The sequence below is a fragment of the Peromyscus eremicus genome, chromosome 10 (assembly GCF_949786415.1).
Source record: "Peromyscus eremicus chromosome 10, PerEre_H2_v1, whole genome shotgun sequence".
Lineage (NCBI taxonomy): Eukaryota > Metazoa > Chordata > Mammalia > Rodentia > Cricetidae > Peromyscus > Peromyscus eremicus.
Window position 1 is genome coordinate 30,641,911 of NC_081426.1, and position 24,285 is coordinate 30,666,195.

Sequence of the window (24,285 nt, forward strand, 5' to 3'; positions counted from 1 at the left end):
GGGCTGTACATCAACGCACCAGCGCATCCCCTGCAACCCATGGAAATAGCTGCCCGATGTGGCTGACCCAGAGAGAAGCCAGCCTCTGAGGCTGTGCTGTCATTCCTTGTCCTGGACTGCCGAGTGATGACAGGGGTTGGGAGGTGAGGGTGACAGCCGGAGAGGTCTATAAATCACCAGCCGACACTTTTATTTGTTAAACTACTCAATACACAGGAGGCCCATGACGAAGCAGCGAAGGAAATGCCACTGCTCAGAGAATGGAAATAAATGTGTTCCCAAGCGCTGGAATGGTCTTCAAAACCCATGCATATGAGACAAAGAAATAGAGGAGGGGAGGGAGGGAGGGAGGGAGGGAGGGAGGGAGGGAGGGAGGAGGGAGGGAGGAGGGAAGGAGGGAGGGAGGAGGAAGGGAGGGAGGGAGGGAGGGAGGGAGGGAGGGAGGAGGGAGGGAGGAGGGAGGAGGAAGGGAGGGAGGGAGGGAGGGAGGGAGGGAGGGAGGGAGGGAGGAGAGAAGGAAAGGAGGAAGGAGAGAGAAAGGGAGGGAAGAAAAGAAGGAAGGAGGGAGGGAGGGAAGGGAGGGAGAAAGGAAGGAAGGAAGGAAGAAGGAAGGAAGGAAGGAAGGAAGGAAGGAAGGAAGGAAGGAAGGAAGGAAGGAAGGGTCAGACAGCCCAGGGGGAGACAGAGATTGATCTGCAATTACTCTGTTAGTGGCTGGATTCTCATGCACATCAAATTCCATTTCATTCACTGCCAGTCCATATTACCAATACCTAACAGCCCTGTTGCCATGGGAACCCTGGGAGGTGGACCTGGGCACACTTGGTTCTGGTAGAAGTCCTTAGCCTCCTTAATTTGGGGTTACCACACTGGCCATGTCCACCCCTCTGCTCCTCCCTCATCAGGAGCAGGACTTTGCAGGCATGGGTCCCGAGAGGCTGCTGACTGATCAAGTATCTGTTTTTTCCCTGATGATTAGAGCAGGGAGACAGAAGGAGCGGGTGTCGGTGAGCTGGGACGGCTTGTAGCCAAGAGGCAGGGATGATTAAAGAGAAGAGCCTTGTCAACGAAGGCAAGGTTGCCTCTACCTCTCTCCGAACAAAGCGATTTCTTCCCGTCAGCGCGTGGCCTGCCCGAGTCAGAGATGATCCTCCCAATACAGAAGAGGTAGGCAGAGTGACAGGGCTTTGCTGGGCAGGAGACAAGTGTGGTCTTAACCTATTGATTTATATTTCATATAGTCTGCTATCCCAGGGGGCTGCTGAGGAACTGGAGTGTGACAGCTGGAAGGGACTTCAAAGTCAGTTTTACCCACTTGCCCGGGATGAAATCATCACCCTAACCTGGTTCGTGGCCCAGGCCACCAGGTGGGGCTCACCCTCCATTCTGGGACCAGGTCCTTGGTGGCTCAGAAGCTGAGAGGTGGGCAGTCTCCGCAGAACTCCTGCCTTCATACTCAGATTCTATTGCTGTGGATGGTTCCACTCACGCCTCCTGGGGACAGTCTCCACTCAAGACTATGCCTCACGCCATACCCACGCCAACCAGGCCTTTGTATACAGCTCTGTCGTGTGAGTCAGTGCCTCGCCTGGCACCCTCTGCCCTTGTATATTACCTGTGGTGATTTGAATGTGGATGGCCTCCATAGGCTCATATAAAATGGATCTGTGGTCACTAGTTGGTGAACTATTTAGGAAGGATTAACAGATGTGGCACTGTTGGAGGAGGTGTGTCACTGGGGGTTGGCTTTGAGGTTTCAAAAGCCCATGCTAGGCCCAGACTTGTGATTGCACACTCCCTGTCTCTGCATCCATACTGAAGATCAGGATGTAAGCTCTCAGCTATGGCTCCAAAACCATGCCTGCTTGCCTGCCTGCCTGCTCGCCATGATGAGTATGGACTCATCCTCTGAAACTGTAAGCAAGCCCCCAATTAAATGTTTCCTTTGATAGGTTGCCTTGGTCATGGTGTCTCTTCCTAGCAATAGAACTATAAATAAGCTACTGCTCCATCTCTTAGTCACTCCATTAGCCTCCAGTCTCCTGTCTATCCCAGACTGCCTCTAAGAAGGTTTCCAGACCCCCACACTAGGTTCAGTTCCTCATGCCCCCGCCCCATACCACAAAGCTCATACATAGCTCTGTCCTGTGTTTAAGTGTGAGCACCGACAGTATTGGACATAGTACAATACACACCATGTAACAAACATGCTGTTAGGGCCTAAGCAGCAAAACATCAATACAGTTATGCCAGACAGGGGTCTTCTTACCCTGACTGCATACTCACAAGTCACCCCCACTTCCACGAAGAGGACATGCCATTCGGTCCTTGCTTGGGAGGACTGAGTCCCTGTGCAACCGTCCCCGTAACTTCCAGTGGAAGTTTGGGCTTCTGAGTCAGAGGTCCGGGACCATCTTGCTAGGGACTGCAACAAGGAGACCACTGAGATGACCTGGGACTGGGAAAGCCAGGCAGCAAGGAAGTCACCACCTAAGACCCACCCTACCCCATGTCCCCAGTCTCCTGATCGACAGTGACAACGCAGTGGAGAGGACCCACAGCCATAGCCACGGGCATGGCGACTCCTTGACAAGGGTATAGCCATGTTGCGGGGCTCGCTCAGCCCCTCAGATGCAGAGCCCCCAAGATGGTCTAATTGGCATCCCTGTCCCTCAGATGGGGAAACAAAACAGAGAGTCCAAACGTTTTGCCAAACCATACATGCTATGGGCCAAACCAGGGCAGGCTCAGCCCTGAGTCTTCTCAAGAGAGAGCAGGCTCCTTCCTGTCGGGCCAGAAGTGGTTTCAGTAGCTTCTGTCAGATGTGGTTTCAAGGATCTCAGAATTGTGACACACCCTTCAGGGGTCCTGGCTACAACTGAAACCTCCCAGGAGCCGTCTACAGCATGGGTGGAGTCCTCACAGCTGCGGACAGTTTGATCCACACAGACCGGAAGCAGGAATGTTGAAGCGCTTTTGACAGAGGCTGGCCACACCCCTGACCCACAGGAGCCCTGCCCAGATGGCAGGAACCACCAAGCAGGAAATAAGAGTAGCTCCATGAGGTAGCAGTGGTCACTAGTCACCCTTTATTGTCACCCCGCATCTCCTGTCACTTCTGATCTTCTGGGTCTTAATCTCAAGGGTGCTGGGTGCCTGTTCTGCTGACCATGCAGAGCTCATCTGACCTTGACTGACACATCACAGCAGAGGCCATTACAACAGTTCCCTTTTAACGCTGAGGAGACTGACGTACCAATCTAAGAAACCCACCTAGCATCATAAATAGCACACATATCCTGCCAAGCCCAGGGCTTTTCTGGGTTCAGTGTTGATCACTGTCCCCAGTCCTGGTGATCTCACTTTCCCAGTACAGGACATAAAGATTTTAGTGGTCCTCCGAGGCACTGTCACCCTGAAAGCTAACCATGACATCCAGTTATGGAGGATCTGAGACCACTCTGAGCCCCATGAAGAAACAGGGCCTGGCCAACATTGTTGGGGGATAAACCCAAGCCAGCTACTAAGCCCTTTTGAGCCTGTCCCCCACCTTCAGTGTGGCACTCATTCCCGAATAACCTGACAATGGGGATCTGGGGTCTGCAGAGTGACTGTCGTGGGTCAGCAAGTCTGCCGAATCCTCCCTCACACTCCGCCAGCATCTGCTTGCTGGGCCAGCTATTCTCAGGATGCTGCAGGGGGGCACGTGGGAACATCACTACTCAGGGGAGGGTCTCAGTGTCCTGTGACACTGAGCCTGTCCCTGCTGTACCCCAAGGTTTCATCCCAACACAGTGAGTCAAGAAACCAGCACTTTGCAGAGCAACCCACAGACCTTAGGAATGGCTCTAAGCTTCGCCTTCACCTGCCTGCTCATCAAAGCCCATGCCGCTTCCTCGGTGGCGTTAGGACTAGAAGCCAGGGAAGCCCTTGCCTCACACTGAGGTCCACACTTTCAGAACAGGCAGCAGAGAAGGGTTCAGAAGCCGTTTGCCTTCCTGGAGCCAAGAATAATCACAAGGAAAGGGCGGGGGGGGGGGGGGGGGGGCAGGAGGGAGCCAACAAATTCTCAGGCCCAGTTCACTGTCAATCAACAGACACCACGAGGCACCAGGAAGGCAGAGAGGAGGGGAAGGGTGACTCCCCACAGGAAGGGAGGGAGAAGAGGAAGGGAAAAGGCCTTGTGAATCCAGCACCAGAAATCATGAGAAAAGTGAGAGGCTGGAGTCAGTGGTCCATTTACCACAGAGGCCCCATGCATTAGCAAATCCTCCTGCCCCAGGAGGACAGCCTGCCCTTGGTGGGGTCTAGCCCGGGGTCTCATTCCCCCTAGTCCAAGACAAGTCACCAGGCTTCCCAGATCTACTTGTCTGTGCAGACCCTGGTTAGGCCACACCTCTGACACTCACATTCAGAAGCTGGCCCGGTGCTCATGGTCCATTCATCCACATGGGGATCAGAGCTCCTCTGTCTCCCCAGAGACCTGGTCCTCTCCATCCCCATGGTCACTGCTTGGTCCCTGGTAGGCCAGCCTCTGACAGGCAGGAACTCTACCAAGACCTCGTTACTGTGACTATCACTTGGGCCGTGTGTGTGTGTGTGTGTGTGTGTGTGTGTGTGTGTGTGTGTGCGTGCGTGCGTGTGTGTGTGTGTGTGTGTGTGATTCCCACACCTGGAACACCCCCTTCCACTCTGGGTCACCTTCTCCTCATCATTCTTAAGCTCCTTCCTTCAGGAAGCCTTCCCACAGGCTGGGTGCTCCAGGGGAAGGATCTACATCTGCCTCTGGCCCACACTGTCTCCAGAGCCTAGCCAGGTGCCAGCACATTAGTAATTGCTGAGCAAATTAATCAACTGAGAACCAGCTCAGATGAACAAGACCAGCTCCCGATGAGGCATTCCCACACTGCCTTACTTGTAGCCTGCCAAGGTGTGGAGGTGGGCTCTAGGATAGGGGGGTATCCTGCCATCAAATCAGAACCCACACACTTGGGGGCAGAGGCTCAGCACAAGGTGGATCTGCACTCCCATCTCCCTGTACTATGACACACTGGCCCTCATAGGAGGTGCCAGAGAGGGAAGATGCTGATGTGTGGGTAGGGGAGAGCAGGCTGTGGGAAAACCTTTCCAACACCATTAAGTAAATCCTTGTCTCCTCCACTCCATGCATGACATGCACCCCACACAGCACCATGGGTGGATGGGGTAACCACTCTCACTACACAGATAAACAAAGGAGGGGAACAGAGACGAAAGCATGCCCCTGAGGTCACACAGCAAGAACGCGGCTGGGATTTGAGTGAGGGGACGAGTGAAAAGGATGGTGACATTAACAACAAAGGCAGGACAACCTCAAGGAGTCATCCAGCAAAATGCCCGGACACCGCAGGCACAGGGACCCTGACCGGGACAGGCAGCCAGAGTCCACATCTGTGGGGGCTGCATTCCCAGGCCCCAGCCAGGACAACTCTGCCTCTGCATTTACCTTAAAGATTCTAAGCAAGGGCGCTGGCCAGGGTGTCCATGATGCGACGTGTGCCACCCAGCAGAGAGCAGCAGTGGCCACACTCACGGGTCTCCACGCACAGTGTTCTGGAGAGGCTGTGGAGTCCTCCTAAGAGGGTGCTTCCTGCAGCAAGCCACAAGCTCCTGACCCCTGGGAGAGCAAGTGCTTCTGCCGGGCTGACCCGTCTCCACACCTTCCATCCTGTTCTAGAAAGGCCTGGCTCTCTTGGGCCTCAGCAGTTCCCCAGGCTCCCCAGGGCTAAAGCTTACTTCTTCTGTCCCCTGGCTGCTCAGGCTAAACAAGACCTCAACTCAAGTCTCTAAAACGGAGTTCCCGGCTCCATCATGACTTCATCAAAAGGTCGCTGCCCTTCAGAGAATGGCTGTGCAAAGATGTGACACCTTGTGAAGTGCTGTCCCTGGGGAAAGGGTAGCCTGGAGACCATTTTGAAATCACTAACCAGAAAGAACACTCGCCCCAAATTCCCAGCAAACCAGAAGCTCTGGGACTACTAGGCTCTCTCTCAGGAGGCCCTTCTGGGCCAGAGGGAATTAGACATGGCCTAGTTAAGCTTACAGAGACCCACAACCATGCTCTGCAGATGACAGTGTGTCTACTGTGCAAAGGACCCCAGCCTGCCAGGTGGGTAGCCACAGCTGGGGACAGGGAGCAAGAGCCCCAGCCCCAGAATGACCCCCCCATCATGAAGCAGGCTGGCCATCACTCTGGAGGCCCAAGGGTTGGAGATCTTGGAGGGAGCCGTGTGCCAGTGACTCAGGCATCTATGGGGCCATGGTCAGGGGCTCATCCTGAGTCAAAGATGGCCATCTCTGGTGCAGGCCACACACTTAGCCTGCTTGAGCCTCAGTGTTCCCAGCCACCCAGGTGGGGCAGGAGTTGGCCAGATCCAAGAGCCCTCACCAGGAATACCATACTCAGCCACAGAGGCTATTCTTACAGCTACCCAAGGGTCCTCTCTTGGAATCATCTCAGCTGCCGCCCAGATGCAGAGGAAAACCTTAGAAGAGCCACAGGCAGGGTGGGAAAGACAGGCTTGTTCACCAACAAGACTCTTTCAAGGTCCCTTCTACACGCTGTAGTGAGGACATTAGCAGCCCTGCCTTTATACAGGGGATAATCAGAGCAGCTAAAGAAATCTGAAACCCATTTGTCTTCTGACCTGGTAACTCCACATCTGGAGCTAGTCCGCAGATGTCCCTCCACCTGAAACTCAGATGTCCTGGGCAGCTCCAGCTGAAGGCTGGAAGGAGCCCACTTCTAGCCCTGGGCTGGGAGAAAGCACTCTGCCACCCAGGATTCAGTGAAGACCCAGTGAGTTCAGGGTGTAGCCTGTGCAGAGTGGGTATGTCACTGAGGAGGCAGAGTTTAAGGTCAGGCTTAGGGTTAGGTCTAGGAGTTGGTGGCAGAACTAAGGCCAAGGCTGGGTTTGATTTCAGGCTAAGCAGAGGCAAAAGTTAAAGCTAGAGTTAGGATAAGGTTAGGAATGAACTTTCAAACCTTGTTAGACTACTTAGGACCAGAGCTTGGATTAGGGCTAGTAGGGTTAGGGTTAGGATTCTGGTTAGGAGAGGGAGGAGGAGGGGAAAGAAGGAGGAGAGAAGAGACTGGGGAAGGGGAGAGGGGAGGAAGTGGAGGAAAAGGGAAGGAGGAGGAAGGAAGTGGGAAGAGTTTGCCAGAGCCCTCCAGGCTCCCGCCCCTCTGCCTCTTGGAGGAATGCTAAGGAAAGAGACAAAGCTGTGGCCACGCAGAGGCAGGCCCTAGTCACCAAGGCCCAGAGGCGGCTCTCTGTGAAGGGTCAGGGTCCTGATTACCTCTGCCCTGGGCCACATCGAGTGCCAGCTCTGGGAGAAGCGGAAGAGAGCCCCGCCTCTCTGCTAGAATGTTGTCCGCAACTTGTTACTGTTTTCTTACTATTTCAAAGTAACTGTATAAGAGAGGACTTAAAAGATACACCAGTCAGATGGAAAAATAAAAATGCTTTAAACGCAGGAAAGGCCGGTCCTCAAACACCTCCTGGCCCCCTGTGTGCCAGGAAACACCCTCCATCTGGACCCCATCCTTCCTTCTCGAGGACCAAGCCCATCACCTATGTCTCCAGGAATCCGGAGCGCAGTCTCCCCTGGCTGACAGCAGTCTCCCCTGGCTGATGGGACAGGAGATGAGAGGAGGAAGGGGAAGCAGGAACAGGAATGACCCATGTGACCCAGGCTGCAAGTGCCCACCGCCCTTCCTCACTGAGAGAAGCCAGGAGCTGGTGCCGAACAAGAGCTTTCATAACCAAGGCAAGGCCTCAGGGGGCACCAGACGCACAACTAGACCAGGGATATGCCTTGGTATTTGTCATAACTCACCTTGTAGACACTTGTCATCTAGGGGAGTTTAAGGAGAGATGTTGAAGAGGCCCCCCGCACCCTCTGCACAGCCAGCTGGGCCTCCGGGGAGGTGGTGTGGCTGGGATACTGGTTTCTACCTCTGCTCACTAGCTGGACAGAACATGGACATTAAGGATGCATCTTCTTGCCACAAAGCTAGGCAATTCTCACGCCACCTCCTTATTGAGGTCCTACTGAGTCCCCTGCATGGATGTCACGTCTCTTAAATCTCTATAGCTCTACACCCTGGGAGACATGTTGCCCCATCTGTGGGAAGCTGGGGCCTAATGAGGGAGGTTTATTTGACCAAAGTCACACCGCCCAGAGGTGGCGATATGGGCTTCTAGCCTGACATCTCACCACCACGCAGCCTCTTTTGGGGGGAAAGAGTGCCCTTCGCCAGATGAGAAAGCAAGGACGGACCAGGTGGCAGCCATCTGAGTCCCTGCTGTGACTGGATTCACATCCTGAAGTGTAGTCTCTGCAGAATCAACTCCTCCCACACTGAGCCACGAAGCCCTAGACAGCAGCCTGTATGGGCAGGCAGCAATGGAGGCCCCATTCCTGTGTGGCCTTTGCAGGGAATCCAGCCTATGCATCAGCACCACACTGTCACCTGTACTCGAACCATTCCAGAAGAGGACCAAATGAGGCCTCCATCATCTCTGCAGAGATGGATGCTAGCTCTGGTTTGAGAGGGTGGGGATCTGTATTCACAGTTCCTATGACTCCTCCACCTAGCGGAAACTCAGCACAATTGAGTTGCAAAGCTATTGCCAACATGGATCAGAGAAGCAGGCCAGCATGAAAGAAGGGCCACCTTCCACACAGGTAAGGGTTACCCTGGTCAGCTCCTCAGGGTACCAAAGCCCCTTGCTAGGCTTTCGGGGACAGGGGCTCCCATCTCTGTATTTGCCACAAGTACTTTAAAGGTTTGGAGACTGAACAATTAAACACACAAGGCCACAGGCCCTAAGCTCAGTCATTCAAACATGAGGATGGACAGATGTATGGCTCACCTGAACATGGCCACCCTGCTAAGCCTGAGATTCTTTTCTAGCAAACTTTAGGCTTGTTCCCTCTGTCCCACATCCCCAGCACCTCTCTATACCCCAGGGCTCACTTCAGGGCCCCTATCTTTGATGACTTTGGGGACCCGCTCCCTAGTTTGGCCAGGCCAAAGCAGTGTAATATCTGGAGTCCTGCAGTGTAATATCTGGAGTCCTGCAGTTCTTAGATGGGATAGACTGAGTGGTAACCCAAATGGTTCATAGTCCCGGAACTTGACTATGGTCTTGAGTCTTTGCGTATGTCACTTAAGATCTCAAGGTGAAATGGCCTGAAATTCCCAGACAGGCACCCTCGCCCAAGACAAAACAGTGGCTACATCCTAAGACAAGCAGAGAGAGTGATGTGTATAGCCAACAAAGGCTGAAATTGATGGAATTATTGCGTTCTCCAACTTCCAGCCCCCAAGGAGTGAGGTGAGACCCAAGACACATTCCTGCTGCTATGCCACATCTGGACACTTTGTCAAGACAGCCCAACAAATCAACAGACCCCTGCCTCCCACAGATGGGAACACTGAGGCTCAGCTAGCAAAGGTGGTACACCCAGAAACTCTCCCCACTGGCAACTGATAACTCCAAATCTGGGTCCCCTTTCCACTGTCTTTAACTGCTACTCACAAGAACTGGCCCCAGATGAAAGGGGAAGGGACAGACCCTGCTTGCTCCTTCCGCAGGCCCTTAGGAAGAAGCTGGAGTCCCGCAGTGGCCATGGAGCTCAGATGACTCAGAGCCTAACCCTTCATCAGTCACCCGCCTTTCACGGGCACAAAACCAGCACTTTAAAGAGGAGCTGAGAATGAGCTGGGAAAGGACCCCATAAATCAAAATCAGCCAGCAGAAAATAAATGTATGAGCGTTACTGATCTGTAGAGAATTGCATTTCTACATTGACTCTGTTTAAGGGATAATGTGTGTTTTAATGGGCGGGTCTCTGCAGGCTTTCCCATTGCAGCCATCCCTTGCGAATATTATTTACTCTCCATTTTTCAGAACCTGATTGAGTTTTAATTCACCGATCACTCTTTCTTAATAGTCACTGTAAGCAAAAGTTATTAATGAAATTACATGGTTCTCTCTTCTTTATTTTTTTTGCCTCTGCTGTTCAACACGACGCTCATGGGCTCCTACCTGAAAGAGCTGGCGTTTCTCAGATCTATTTCTGGCAATGAGAGGTAATTGGACAGGCCTTGGTGCCGTTCCTGCTCAGACGCTTCAATACTAGAAGTGCCTGGGGTATCTCCCGCAGGTGGATGAGAGTTGCTGAGCCTACTTTGAAACCAGAAATTCCTTAACTAGCTCTCAGACCCTCCCCTTCCCCCCAGATCCCACCAGACAGCCATATGTGCGCTGTCTCTGGTAGTCTCTATTGGAAACAAGCTATCATGTCAGAGCTGAGGGGCCTGGCACTGGGCAGCGGCAGGCTATCCTTGCTGGAGGAGGAAGTGGTAAGCAGGGTCAGCAGGGAGCAATGGCCTCTGGCATGCTCAGGAAGATGAGGCTTGGGTACCAGCTGAGGCAGACACCTCGTTGCCCAGTCCAGGCTGGGTCTGCAAGGGCTGGGGAAGGAAGGGCTTCTGTCCCATTTGGGGGCTGTTGTGTGACTGACTTCTCTGATGGTTCTTAGTTGCAGTCTCCCCTCTGGAGCCCAGGTACCTAGGTGCATGTAGCTGTAAGACAGAGTCTATGCAGTGGCGTGGGAAGGGATGCCCAGGGCAGTGACTGTGCCTCTTCCGGGGCTGTCTGGGGGAGGAGGCTAGAGGTGCCTGCTCCCTGGGAAAAGCCTTCACAGAGGTTTAAAAACTGCCTTGGTGGATGGTGGGAGCAGCTGAACTTATGTCCCCTGCAGCGGGGAGGAGGGGAGTATGGGGACATGTGGATATGGGGTTCCTACAGGAGGGAATAGTTCAGCTGTACTTATGGAAAGGACCTGGCATCACTTCCTGGGAAAGGCTGGCCTCTGATGCCTGCAGCCTCGGGCACAGCATGCTTCTCTTAGGCCTCCTCCTCCTACTGCGTGCCAGTGTCTAACTAGCTGCCACTGCATAGGGATGCCCACACAGCTGACCAGCATGTCCGAGTGGCCGTCCTGTCCACACACGAGCAGGATCAATCACATCTGGGTGATAAGACAGCTCAGTCTGACGTTCAGGGCTATCCTGAAACAAATATCTGCAGCAGAACTGCCCACGAAGGGTACCTTTGTGGGACTTGAACTGTAGTCTGGGCCTTGAACACCACCCCAAGTCGAACATATTAAAGACTTTGCCCCCAGGGTAGGCCTCTGGATAGGGAAGAGGAGCCCTTAGGAAGTGGGGTCTGGTCAGAGGTCCTCACAATACTGGAACACACTCCTGAAGGGAATTGTGGGATCTTAGTCCCTTGCTTTGTCTTTTGATACTTCCCATGAGGTGAGCCCTTTTCTTCCCATTTGTGCTCCCTCCCACCAAGATGCCACCGTGGGCCAAAGCAACAGAGCCAACTGACCATGGGCTATATAACTGCCAAAACCAGGAGCCAAGACCAAGCTTTCCTGGTAGACGCTGGCACTCTTGGTGTATTACAGTCGCAAAAAGCTGACTGTCCTGTTTTCTTCTTCGCTAAGCTACTTCTTTTCCCTTAAATAAGAAAATTTCACATCATCCCAAGAAAGGAAAGGGGGCGTGACTAGTCAACCCGCCAATGAGAGATCAGGGGGACCTAAGATTCGTAGCTTAAGCATCTGCAGAAAGCCTGACACCCCAAAACCCAGTCACGGGGTGTGGTACTTAATACTATCAACTTGATGGTGTCTAGAATCATCTAGGAGACAAGGCTCGGGGCGTGTCTGTGAAGATGATCCCAAAGAGGTAGAAGTGAGGAGGAGGGAAGATTCAATCAATATGGGCAGGTAGCATCCCGTGGGATGGGGTCCTGGGAGAAAGCGAGCTGGGCACCAGCATCCATCTCTCCCTCTGCTTCCTGACTGTGGACACTACGTGACCAGCTACATCAAGGTCCTGTCACCATGCCTTCCCAGACACAATGGACTGTACCCTAAGACTGGGAGCCCAGAGAAACTCTCCCTCCCTCAGGCTGTTTTATAATACACCAGGGAATGCTGACATTTAACCTAGACATCGCCGGGGCCAAAGGCTCAGGCAGCTGCTCTCCGAGAAGCCAGGCCCTGAGTGGAGGCTCACCTTGAGCCCTTAGGCTCTGTGAGGACAGATGTCTGTGGTGCTTGCACAGCTGTGACCTTGGCCATCTCTGCAAGGTCACCGCCGCTTTGAGGATGGTCAGGGAGGAGGCCCTGGGTTCTGCCAACCTTCATGTCATTTACGCAAGTCGCCATAGCTGAGAACCTTGGAGGCCTAGGAATCTTCCAGTGTCCCCAGTTGGGGCTCCGGGCAGCCAATTAGACAGACGGAGCCAGCATTATAGGACAGCGGAAGAAGACTCGTTACATTTGTGCTCTGAAGGCCCGAGACTTGATATTTTAAGGCGCTTTTTGCAAACAACATTTGGTGATTTCTAGAGCAGGTCTCTGCAGCTGTCTGCAGCATGTTTTCTAAGCATAGCGTGGCCTAGAGGAATGTAGCACTTGAGAGGGGTTTGGTGTAAATCCAACATATTTCTAGTGAGTCCCTTGCCTCTGCTTAGAAAAGGAATCCAGAGGCTTAGAAGGTTCTGCTTCCCCTGGCTACGTGGCTGTGGGTACAGGGCCAATCACCCAGAGCCTTGAGCAACGTGTGTATGAAGTAATCAGCCAGGACATCCTCCCGCCCATGGTGGAAGGAGGGTTGAGAGGGTAGCCAGCACCACTTACGGCTCTCCGGTTCTCCTGTGGACGGAGACACCTCCACTCTGCATCCCAGCATGTTGCCAAGCAGCCTTTAGGTTTGCGTGTCTCAGATGACAGTTTAGCTGGACCTGTACATTTCTAACCTGGACCACACAGGCTGCATCTGCATCTTTGTCCACACTGTACAAACCCTACAATACCCTTGACCTCCCTCTAGGCTGCTCCAGCTCTTGATGAACGTGCCATAAACCAATAAGCCAGAAAGTAAACGACAGACATGTCTCAATAACCTTACATTTGCTTTTGCATTATTGGGGATGGGACCCAGGGGCTTGCTTATGGTAGTCATCTGCTCTACCACTGAACCACTGAGCCCCAAAGCAGTAGTGCAGGAGATTCCACTCCCAGCAAGCCTGACTTCTCAGCCACTGTTCCCAGCACAGGATCGGGAGCCAGCAGGACCTCATGACAACCATACATTTGGGGTTCAGATGAGACATATGCACCACACACATGACAGACACAAACAAAGGGGCACGAAGTCCAGAAAAAGAGGGACCCTGACACAAGGCCTTTCCTGGTGACTGTCTCAAGCAGGTTCATTTGGAGTTGGGGCTGTTCCCCAGCAATGGTGGGCTGCCCGGGGGTAGGGGCTGAGCTCCCCTCTAACAGTCATAGGATGGGCAAGACAGACTGGATCTGGCTCCCATCTGCCCAGGCAACCAGAATGAGATGAGGGTAGCTCCAGAGAGTGGCCAAGATTGGTGGGGATGCGCTGAGAGACTTCATGAGAAGCCTGTACCTGAAGCAGGGAAGCGGGCACACCCAGGAAGGTGCATTCAATTCCCCAGAGGACCTATGGGTATCCGCCAGGGAGCTGAAGTCAAGGGTCCAATGGGTGACTCTCAGTGGCCACATCTGTCTCCTTTGTGTGGCCATAGAGAGCCACTTCTTTCATTATTTGTGTATTTCATGAAAGTACATCTGTGATGAACACCAGTGACCCTGGCTTCTGCAAGCCATTCATCTCAATCTGGTTATCACCAAAGCCAGGAGAAAACACGCTCTTAGGTTCTTAGTGAACAGCGGGCATGTGACAGCTCCCGTGGGGAGGATGGAAGTTTCTGGACGTGAAACATTTTCCTTTCTGAAATCCACTTTACAAGCTCTCCCCAGGGCATACCCAGTGCCTCCTTCTCCAAAGGAAGGTCTGCAGATGGTTCTGCAGGGGCCGAGTGTGTGGCTGAACTGCATCTTAAGAACATCAACCCGAAGGCTCCCTGGATGGAGGAAACTGTTACTACAGCAGACACATCACATCCTATCCCTGGCAAGCTTCCGGGATGATGAGCTCTATCTCAGCTGCGGCAGAGAGCCTTCCTCCATGGGGGTGAGGGAGGGCCCCATCACCATCCCCTGCGGCTAAAAACAGAGCCCTCTCCATCACTGTGACAAAGACAAAAAACTTGAATTAAGAGCCTCGTCTAAAATTGACCATGATTGAAAGTTAATGATGGTGCAAATTTGGCAAAATTATTTTCACGTGCATCAAGATGTGGCTGTGGCATGCATTGGGGAACCAGTGATGGGCATCTCCTGAGACCCTGTAGTGCACAGGGCCATGTGGCTTTCTGATGCACCCCTTCCTCAGCCTCAGAACCCCTGGCAGAGATCTAAGCTGTCACCACCATCACATCACAGCTCTGGGGCTGTGCCGACACATCTGCTTGTCAGCATCCCGGGCTGGAGTCCATGCTCACTGCACTTTATAATAACACTGCATTTATAATAACAAGCCAGGGACTAGCCCGAGCGAGGGCCATTCCAGAAACTGTAGCAGAAACACTTAACTACCACACAGTGTGTTGGGAGGTATACATGGCACGTCCTCCCTTTTTCCACACGGACTCTAAAATGTCTGTTTACGTGTCTATTTCCTGATCTTTGCAGACACAAACCATGTTCGTTCCCAGCCGTAGCGCAGAGCCAGGGTCCAACCGACAGCTGTAAGTACTTATGGAACTGGAATGCGGCACATGATCTCTTTATGGTAACTTTAAAAATATGTGTACTTGCACAGCTCCATAGGAACCAATACAGACATATGTACACATCCCCATAAAAACTCCCCACAGAGATGTGTGTGTGTGTGTGTGTGTGTGTGTGTGTGTGCACACCTCCCCAGGGACCCACAGACACATGTGCATGCACACATCCGCAGTAGCCCAAAGAAGTGTGTGTGTGCCCACAGACGTGCGTGCAAAAAGCACACAGGCAAGAACGGCGTCTGCATCTGCGTGATGAGCAATGGCTCCTGGCTGTCATGAGTCAGTTCTTCACCCTTCTGCCTGTTCCTGCTTTTCTCCAGCAAGCAAGCTATTTGCAACCTGGGCAAACACGGAGCAGCAGGAGAGGTCGTGTCTGTGACAGCTGCACGGAGGTGTGCTCCGACTTCGAGCCAAGCGCTGCTTCCTGACCTGGCTTCAAGTTCTTACAGTCACCTGGCTTGTGTGCTTACGTCGTATGTGCTGATTTACTCTCCCTCACATTCTGTCCCTGTCGCTGGGGACACTCGGAGCTGGCTGCACATTTCTCTGTGAGGCACCAGATGAAGACTTACCTGTGACTAAGTCCCCCTGAGAAGACAGGCTCCTCTCCCACAGAGTCTGTCCAGCCCTGAAGTCAGCTTGGGCCTGCAGGAAGTCCCACTGTCTGTCTAAACTGACCAGTGCGGGCAGAAGTAGGGTAATTGTGTGGCTGAGTGAACCTTCAGGAACCTGAGCCCATGTCAGAGGTGTGACAGGGTCAAAAGCTGCTCCAGAGAAATGCCCAGCTCTTGAAGGCATGGCCTCAGGACAAGGAGGGAAGGTCTAACCATGGGGTTCACAAAGGTGGTTTGGCCAGATGTAACTGAGGCATCACTCCTGCCCATCTGAGAGGCCAGGGCCTCAGTGGCAGCCTGGATCAAGGGAAGAACAGATAGCCATGCTGGCTGGCCTCATCCAGGAAGGGGGTAGTGCTACCCAGATCTCCCCCAGCCGCCCCCCAAACACACACTGGAAAAGCCTGGCTGAGCCCACACTGCCCCTCTGCCATGCCTTGTCTCATCCTGGGAGGCTGACTGGTACAGTGTCTAAACAAATGACCAAATGTTCCACTCGGAACAAGACTCCCAGTCCCCACCCCACATCCCAGACAACTGGGAACTCAGAGTGGACCCCAGGGCCAAGGATAAAGTGGAACCATCAACCTTCGAGAGTTTGCTGGGCAGGAAATCGGCAACTTGGAGTTAGTCAAAGATTCGCAGCTGAGACATCAATGCGTACAACACAATAGAAAAAAAATATGGCCGGTTGTGGTAGCGCATGCAGGTAGGATTGGCTGAAGGAGGCGGAGGCAAGAGGATCACGAGTTCAAGGCCAGCCTGGTCTACACATTTAAATATATATATATATATATATATATATATATATATATATATATATATATATATATGAATAAACTAGATCTAAGTGACTAAAAACTTAGATGTTTGTCCCAAGTTTCTTTTGGACCTGACAACTAGCACTTACAAGATCAGGGGCTGGGTGTGGCTCAGTGTGAAGTGCCCACCATAGCATCTGGGAGGCCGGGGCTTCACCCCCAGCACCTCAAAGGGAAGGGGTGCGGAGAATAAGAGGAGAGGAGAAGAGAGGAAGGAAAGTAATTTAGTTAGCTTCTCTTTTGTTGTGTTACAACACTGACCAAAAGCAACTTGGGGAGGCAGGGGTTTTACTTGGTTGCACTTTACAGTGAATTATCCTATCACCAAGGGAAGCTGGGCCAGGGGCTGAGCAGAGACCACTGAGGGATCACTGCTTACCGGCTTGTTCTCTCCTGCGTGTTCAGCTCCCTTTCTTATGCATTGCACACCCGCCTGTCCAGGGATGCTGCTTCCCCGGGAGACGGCTGGATGCTCCTTCGTTAATTGGACCCCCCTTCATCGCCAATCATGAAAACGCCCCCGCCAAGGTGCCTACGAGCCAGTCTAATGGGGAGAATGACAAAGGCCCGTATTGGAGCACTCCCATTGCCAAAGAAATCCTGCAGACGGCAAATGAGCCAGGAAGATGTGTTCAGTGTCGTCAGTTACTGAACAAATGTCAACTGAACCACAATGCAAACCTTACACTTAGGAGAACGCCCAAAATATAAAAGTTGGCAGTGCAGGGAGCGCCAAGGATGGAGTAACTGGTGCCCTCCTGACCCAGGGTTGGGACTCAATGGTCCCAGAGTCAATTTGGCATTATGTTATCAAGTTAAATCCATCCTTTCATAAATGAGTGACCCCACCCCGTATTCATCCAAGAGAAACAGCGGCGTATGTCTACACAAAGACCAGTGCAGGGTTCACAGCAGCTTGTACATGACAGGAAGGAACATAGAAACTGACCAGACGCCCTTCAGTCAGGGACAGGATAAAGAAACTGCTGGCCTGTGTGTCAGGAGACCAGAAAGTACCACAAAGGAACAAACTCCTGCCACACACCACACGGATGGTCTGTCGGCATCACCAGCTGAACATGAAGTGTCCCACAGGTTCAGATATTAAAGGTTGGGTTCCATCTTGGGGAGCTATTTCGTGAGGAAACTTTAAAAGTTGGGACCTAGTTGGAGGAAGTGATGTCACTGAGGGGTATGACCTTAAACAAGGTTCTAGGACCCTCAGTCCTTTCCTTGCTTTTCTACGGCCACCATGAGATGAGCATGTCTGCCCCAGCATGCCCTTCCACCATGATGCATGTCCTCCCACCATGATGCATGCTCTCCTACTGTGATGCATGCTCTTCTACCATGATGCATGCTCTCCTACTGTGATGTATGCTCTCCTACCATGACGCATGCTCTCCTACTGTGATGTATGCTCTCCTACCATGACGCATGCTCTCCTACTGTGATGCATGCTCTCCTACTGTGATGCATGCCCTCCCACCATGATGCATGCTCTCCTACTGTGATGCATGCTCTCCTACTGTGATGCATGCCCTCCCACCATGATGCATGCCCTCCTACTGTGATGTATGCTCTCCTACTGTGATTTATGCTCTCCCACCATGATGCATGCTCTCCTACTGTGATGTATGCTCTCCCATCATGATGCATGTCCTCCCACTATGATGCATGCTCTCCCACCATGATGCATGTTCTCCCACCATGATGCATGCTCTCCTACTGTGATGTATGCTCTTCTACCATGATGCATGCCCTCCCACCATGATGCATGCCCCCCCACTATGATACATGCCCTTCCACCATGATGCATGCTCTCCCACCATGATGCATGCTCTCCCGCTATGATGCATGCCCTCCCACCATGATGCATGCCCTCCCACCATGATGCATGCCCTTCATCATGATGCATGCCCCCCCACTATAATGTATGCTTTTCAACCATGATGCATGCTCTCCCACTATGATGCATGCCCTTCCACCATGATGCTCTGCCTCCATGGGCTGAGCTGTGCTTTTGAAACTACAAGCCATCAAAGATCTTTTCTCCTTATAGGAGTATTTGCCACAGAAATAAAATGCAGACTAACATGCAGGATTTCCATGAGTGTGAAAGAAGCCTGCCTCAGAAGATGGCACACTCCGCATTAGTCTCCTTGCACAGCACTCTGGGAAAGGCAGCATGTTTGAGTGAGAGACAGAGCCGCAGGTGCCAGGGCACTGAGTACAAAGGGCAAGGTCCTGGGCTGCTGGGTGCTGATATGGGGGAGCACAGTACCGGTGCTCATATTACATGATCAAAACTTACCCAGGAACACACTTTAAAAGGCATGCTTTAGGGTATACCAATTATACCTCAACAAACCTGTGTCAAATAGCAAGTACTTTGATTGCACCAACCACTGACTTAGGAACACCCAGCTTATAAATGCCAGACCCACACATCTGGCCTCTGCAGGGTCCAGAGCCGAAGCATACTGACCATGACATACCACCAAGATCTTCGACAACAGATGTTAATGGATGTCCCCTCTGATGTCCTCTTAGCACGGGTTGCCCATACTGCCCTCTTCCTGTCCCTATGGCACATGCCAGCACTAGGCAGCTGTGCTCAGTTTCCCACCAGCCCCAGAGCCTCCAGCCTGAGCTGACTCTGCCCTTCCAGAGTTCCCCAGCATGCAGGCACCCTATTTCTGTCAGCTTGCACAACCATCATGACAGCTAAGCAAGGAACTGTCATGGGCACCACCACACATGGAAACTGAGGCTTGATGAGGCGAAGTCAACACAGCATCCTCCGCAGGGTACAAGACCCCAAAGAGATGAAGCTCCATGCCGCATGCTCCCCAGTCTCTGTAGGCGGCTACACAGCAGCTCGGTTCAAATGCGAATCATTAAAACCTGCATCTCCAGAGCCCCAGGATCTACACCACCGACCATCTGTGGGCCCACACACAAGAGAAAGGACAACCTGGGCTCAGACTCAACCCGTGCTCTTCTTCATCTGATGATAAATGGATAAAGTGCTCGCCAAGACATCGAAATCTGAAGCAGAAGGAGGCGGAGTGCAAGACCTACATGTGAAATAATGAATTCATAATCCTCCCAAAGACAGTTGGCATGGGAAACTGACATCACTATGGAAACCAGGCAAGCATGGCATGTCCCCGGGAGGGCAGGGCAGAGCCACCTTAGCTCTGGGCTGCAGAGAGGGATAGGGCTCCGTGCTGGGTTTGGCAGCCCTAGGAGAACCCTGGTGCCTCCAACATGCTATTGGTTCCAAAGGGCCAGAGGGGACAACACGTGCCCAATACACAACTCAATCTGGAAAAGCCTTGGCTTGCACACACAGCCCTCAGAGTGTGGGCATGGGCGGAAAGAGGCGGCATTCTGGGTTGCAGGCCAAAAGAGAGCAGCTTCCTGGATGAGCAGCCCTGAGGTTGGTGGGGAGGGATCAGCCATGGCTGCCTGGAAGACAAGCTGGCACCTACTGACTGGGGAGCCAAGGAAGAAAATGGCCAGAGATAGCATGGAGATGGGAAGGCCTGGGATGTGGGAAGGAGGAGCTAGCTGGAGAATAAAGGGGAGCAATAGCAGTGTCCCGCCAGAGGAACCCTAGCAAAGGAAACGGTTGACCCACCTGAGAAACAGCTCAGGACTGGGGGCGGACTGAGGGGCTCGTGGATCCGTCATGGCACAGAGCAGGGGATGTTAACAAGATGAATGGTGTTGTTGTGCCAGAACACTGACTCCACCTGCCCACACACAGGCCACAGGCTCTCTCTCTCTCTCTCTCTCTCTCTCTCTCTCTCTCTCTCTCTCTCTCTCTCTCTCTCTCTCCTCTCTCTGGAAAAGCTCAGGCAACATCTGCGTATTGTTTTTCAATAAGAATTTGGCTGCTGAGGACCCTAGTTGTAAATAAGTCTTCTGGAGTTAATTCTGCTCTCACCTTCCCTACAGCTCATTATTGAGGAATGGTAATGGCGAGGTTCCCAAGCAACCCAGCTGTCCTCTGGATACACTTCTCCCCTCCTCCTCCCCAGTAGAGCCATCTTGGCTCACAGCAGGTCGCTGGGCCCGGTGTTGCAGGCCTCTGCTCGGGCTCCCACACTGGAGCTGGGAGGACTCCGCAGAGAGGCTGAAGGCTTCTCAGCCAGGGTGGACCTGAAACCCGAGGCCAGGCTGCAGGTTACAGAGACCGAGAACATGGCCTGGCTGCAGTCAGAGCTGGTGACTTCGGAGGTTTGTTTGCTTTGCACACAGCCCTGAAGAGCCCAGGGACTGGGCCCCTCAATCAGAATGGAGGGCCTGGCCGGGACATCCGGAAGGCTGGCAGAGGTGGAATGTGCCAGGCCTGCCATGGGAGACCATGGAAGCGCTAGCCCTGGGGGTGCTGAGCCTCTCTAAACCAGCCCCCACACACACACACACACACTGAGAGGTTGTTACTCCAGCTTCTTGTGAGGAAGGTTGTTCTTGTGAGGAAGTGGAGACAGGCTCAGTGAGGCAGTTCACTACCCAAGCTCAGAAAGCTGCCATGTTCCCTGCCTGCCAGAAGACAGGGACAGAGAACGGCAGGGCAAGGGGCTGAGTCCTGGTCAAAGCCACTGTGGGGTGATGGGGGCTACTTTGAAGAGAGCATGATGAGCAGGGGAAGAGGCAGAGGCAGAACCACTCTTCAAAGCACAGCAGAGAGGTGGAGTCTGGGGGAGGGGCTGAAAGGGGAGGACATCTCAAGTCCTCCAGGGGAGAAGGCTAGAGTGAACTTACGCTCACCCACCTCTCCTGTGTGACTTCTGAGGCAGACACAGCCCTGGGGGAGGCTTGTGAGTAGTGTCCTGTGGTCCAGCTAGCCAACACCTGTCTCAGTACTCTGGTTTCCCTGTCTACGCAAACAGGCAGCTGTGAGGGGCAGGAGCTGACGCCGTCCATCCGGGGCAGATCTGACTCGTGTAATATTCCTGTCAACACATTTGGGCCTTTCAGACAGAGTAGCTGCTTCCAGAGCCAAGGTGGTCCTCGGGCTCAGCCTTCTTGGAGCCTGCTCCCTGGTACCACAACCGGAGTCGGGCCCTGTGTGCCCACCCCATCTCTATCGCCACCACCACCAGGGACCGTGAACACAGAATCCAGGCACTGGAGGGATGGCCACGTACCCTGAGGGGAAGAAAGATCCAAGCCTCCTGGGGCCAGAGACTAAGACTGGGAGCTGGAAAGTTCCACACACGGAGGCAAGAATGAAAAGCCACTGACATGGAGCGTGAGGCAGAGCGGGGGCTGTTATGGAGGGAATCTCCTGAGCTGAGATTTGGGGTCAGGGTTTGGGACCCTGCCAATGTCTCCATTCTGCCTGGAGGCCTTTCTTTTGAAACCATCTCTTTTTGTTTTCCCACACCCCCCCAAATTTATTTAAAAATAAACTGTGAATCTGATGCACACTTTCACCCCTGCTGTAGTGAGCAATTTCCTAGCGGGACTTAGAGCCAACACCAGCTCAGGAGCAGGCCGGCCGGCAGGGTTCCCTGTGCCAGTAGATGCCATCACTGCAAACGATCAGTCTGAACAACCAACGGAGGTGGATGGGGGGTGCTCTGGGGGCACACCTAGCCCCCTCCTCTTCCGCTGCACCCATGCACTGGTACTGTGGGTGTCCCTCGGAAAAGTTGCCACATAAGGCTTTCAACAACACTAAAGCCTAGATAAGAATGTTCCCATGGGGAACTTGAAGCCCAGAGAGGTTAAGTAACTTGCCCAAGGCTGAACAGTGGGAACTCACACCCAGGCTGTCAGGTCTTACACCCTGCGCCTCACGGTTATTGAGTTGACTGGATCTCTCATCTCTAAACATACTCAAGGTTGTGGTGTCCCTCGAATGGTGGTTTTTGCCTGGACAGATCAGTGTCAAAGATGGCAGGATAAACCCTCCCTTGCAGAAAAATGCGTACTTCCACTAACACAGCTGAGGTGACGTCATTGCCATCGCCAGGCTCCTCTTGGGGCCTGTCTTCTGAGACACTGGGCAGGGCTCACCACTGTTCTGGAGTCCTGGTTAGGAACCTTCACACACTGAACTACTCCTGTTTCTGAAGATGCTCCTTCTGTAACTCTGGCCAGGACAAGTTCCAGTCAACTTGTCCATGGACTCCCTTGAACTTCTCCAGTTCCTTCTCTCACCGGCGGCTCGGCTGAGGGGTTGCTCAATAGGATGCTGAGAAGAGAGATGATGGGACAATGGAGGAAAGGAACTGTTACATGACCAACTCCTGAGTCTTTCCGGTGCACCCAGATCTGCCAGAGACGCGGGAAAGGACAGACAGGTGTCTATGCAAGAGGATGCCTGATTCTTCTCAGGGCAGACAACACATGAACACACACACACACACACACACACACACACACACACACACACACACATATATATGAACCACCTCTTTGTGAGGCATATTAATGGGACCAGGTAAGGGGGCCTAGCTCTGCGTGGGATAGATTTCCCAGACTTCCCATTTGCCTTAGGTTATCAGGTTTAAGGGTGTGAGGGATGAATGCCCTGACCACATCATGCTTGAGAAGACCAGACCATCTGATCCTCAGAGGGTCTGACTAGTCCACAGTCACCAGGTGAAGCCTAGAATGGGTTAGTGCTGTCCACATAGGTAAAATAAAGGGTAAAGTTAAGAGCTAGGGCCGGGAAAGCAAGGGACGGGAGGATGGAGAGGAAATGTCAAGAGGTGCCGCGCCTTCCCTTGCCCATCTACAGATGACCGAAACACCACAGAGCAGGAGGCAGCAGGGCTCCTGGGCACCGGCCGCTCCCGCAGAACTGTGTAGCTATACTTCTGCTGCCGTGACAACCAGAATAAGAACCGTGAGCCCACATTCTATACCTGGAGATGCCAAGCCACACTGAAAGGCTTCTGGGCACATGACACTCAGGTTCAGTCTCAGCACTGGGGCTGGGAAAAGCCCCGTCTTAGCAGTGGTGGCCTTGGTCCCCGCCAAGTGAGACAGAAGCAAGGGTTGGCTGGGAATTGATCTGACACTCTGCCAAGGCGAGTGGTCTCTCTTCCTGGGGTGTCTGTGAAATGCGTGTGTCCTGGGGTGTCTGTGAAATGCGCGTGTGGCTTTTCCCACTAGGGCAGCCCTGGTGAGAGGGCACAACCACAAACCCAGGTGCGGGACTCAGCAGCCTGCAGCCTGCCCCATGCGGGTTCCAGGAATGGCAGGTGCCTGTGTGCCCAGTGTGCAGAGCATGCAGCAGCTATCTCCCACCACATCCCATATCTTGTCTTGCATACCAGTGCTCTCCAAGACCCTGGTGTGACATTGCTATGGCGTCAGGATGTGTGAGAGTCACTACTGACCCCCTACATTGAAAGTGGAATGCCTGATGGCACCTGACTCAAAACACCACGTCGGATCAGTCATCCATCTCAGCCTGCAGCCCGCCTATCTCATTCCTCCTATCAAACCCCTGATTCCCATTGACATGCTCCTCCTCCAATCCCATGCAGGGGTTCCCTCAGTCCCGTGCAGGCTTCTGCTCCCATGCGCTTTACCTTCCACTCCAGCAGGGCCCCTCCCTCTCACAGGGACCACAGCAACCACTTGACATGGTCATCAGGGACATCTGGGCTTCCCTCCTACCAGCCATGCTGCAACCAGAGCCACGATTCCAAAAGGTAAATCAAACCAACCACCTCCCAGGACCCACTGGTGCCATGACAGCTGGCGGGCCTCTAACCTGGCTCCCTTTGGATTCTGACCTTTGCTACAACACAGGTCACAAGTGCTTTAGTGAGCACTCGGAGTGTGGTGGTGGTAGTGATGATGGTGACAATATGGATGGTGATGGTGTTGACAGGGGCAATACTGATGGTGGTGATGCTGGTAATGGTCATGGTGTTGATGATAAAGTTGACAATGGTGGTGGTGGTAATGGAGATGGTGTTGGTGATAGAAATGGTTGTGATGACTGTAGAGATGGTAACGGTGGTAACAATGGTGTTCCTGGTCAAGTGGTAGCGGTGTTAAAAATGGTACTGATGA

General features: G+C 53.0%; 1 protein-coding gene across 1 annotated transcript in view; it reads right to left on the reverse strand.

Annotated features, from left to right (window-relative positions):
- The window catches only part of Sorcs2 (sortilin related VPS10 domain containing receptor 2), a 387,326-nt gene that overhangs the window by 229,575 nt on the left and 133,466 nt on the right, over positions 1–24,285 (reverse strand). The gene's annotated exons all lie outside the window — the stretch shown is intronic.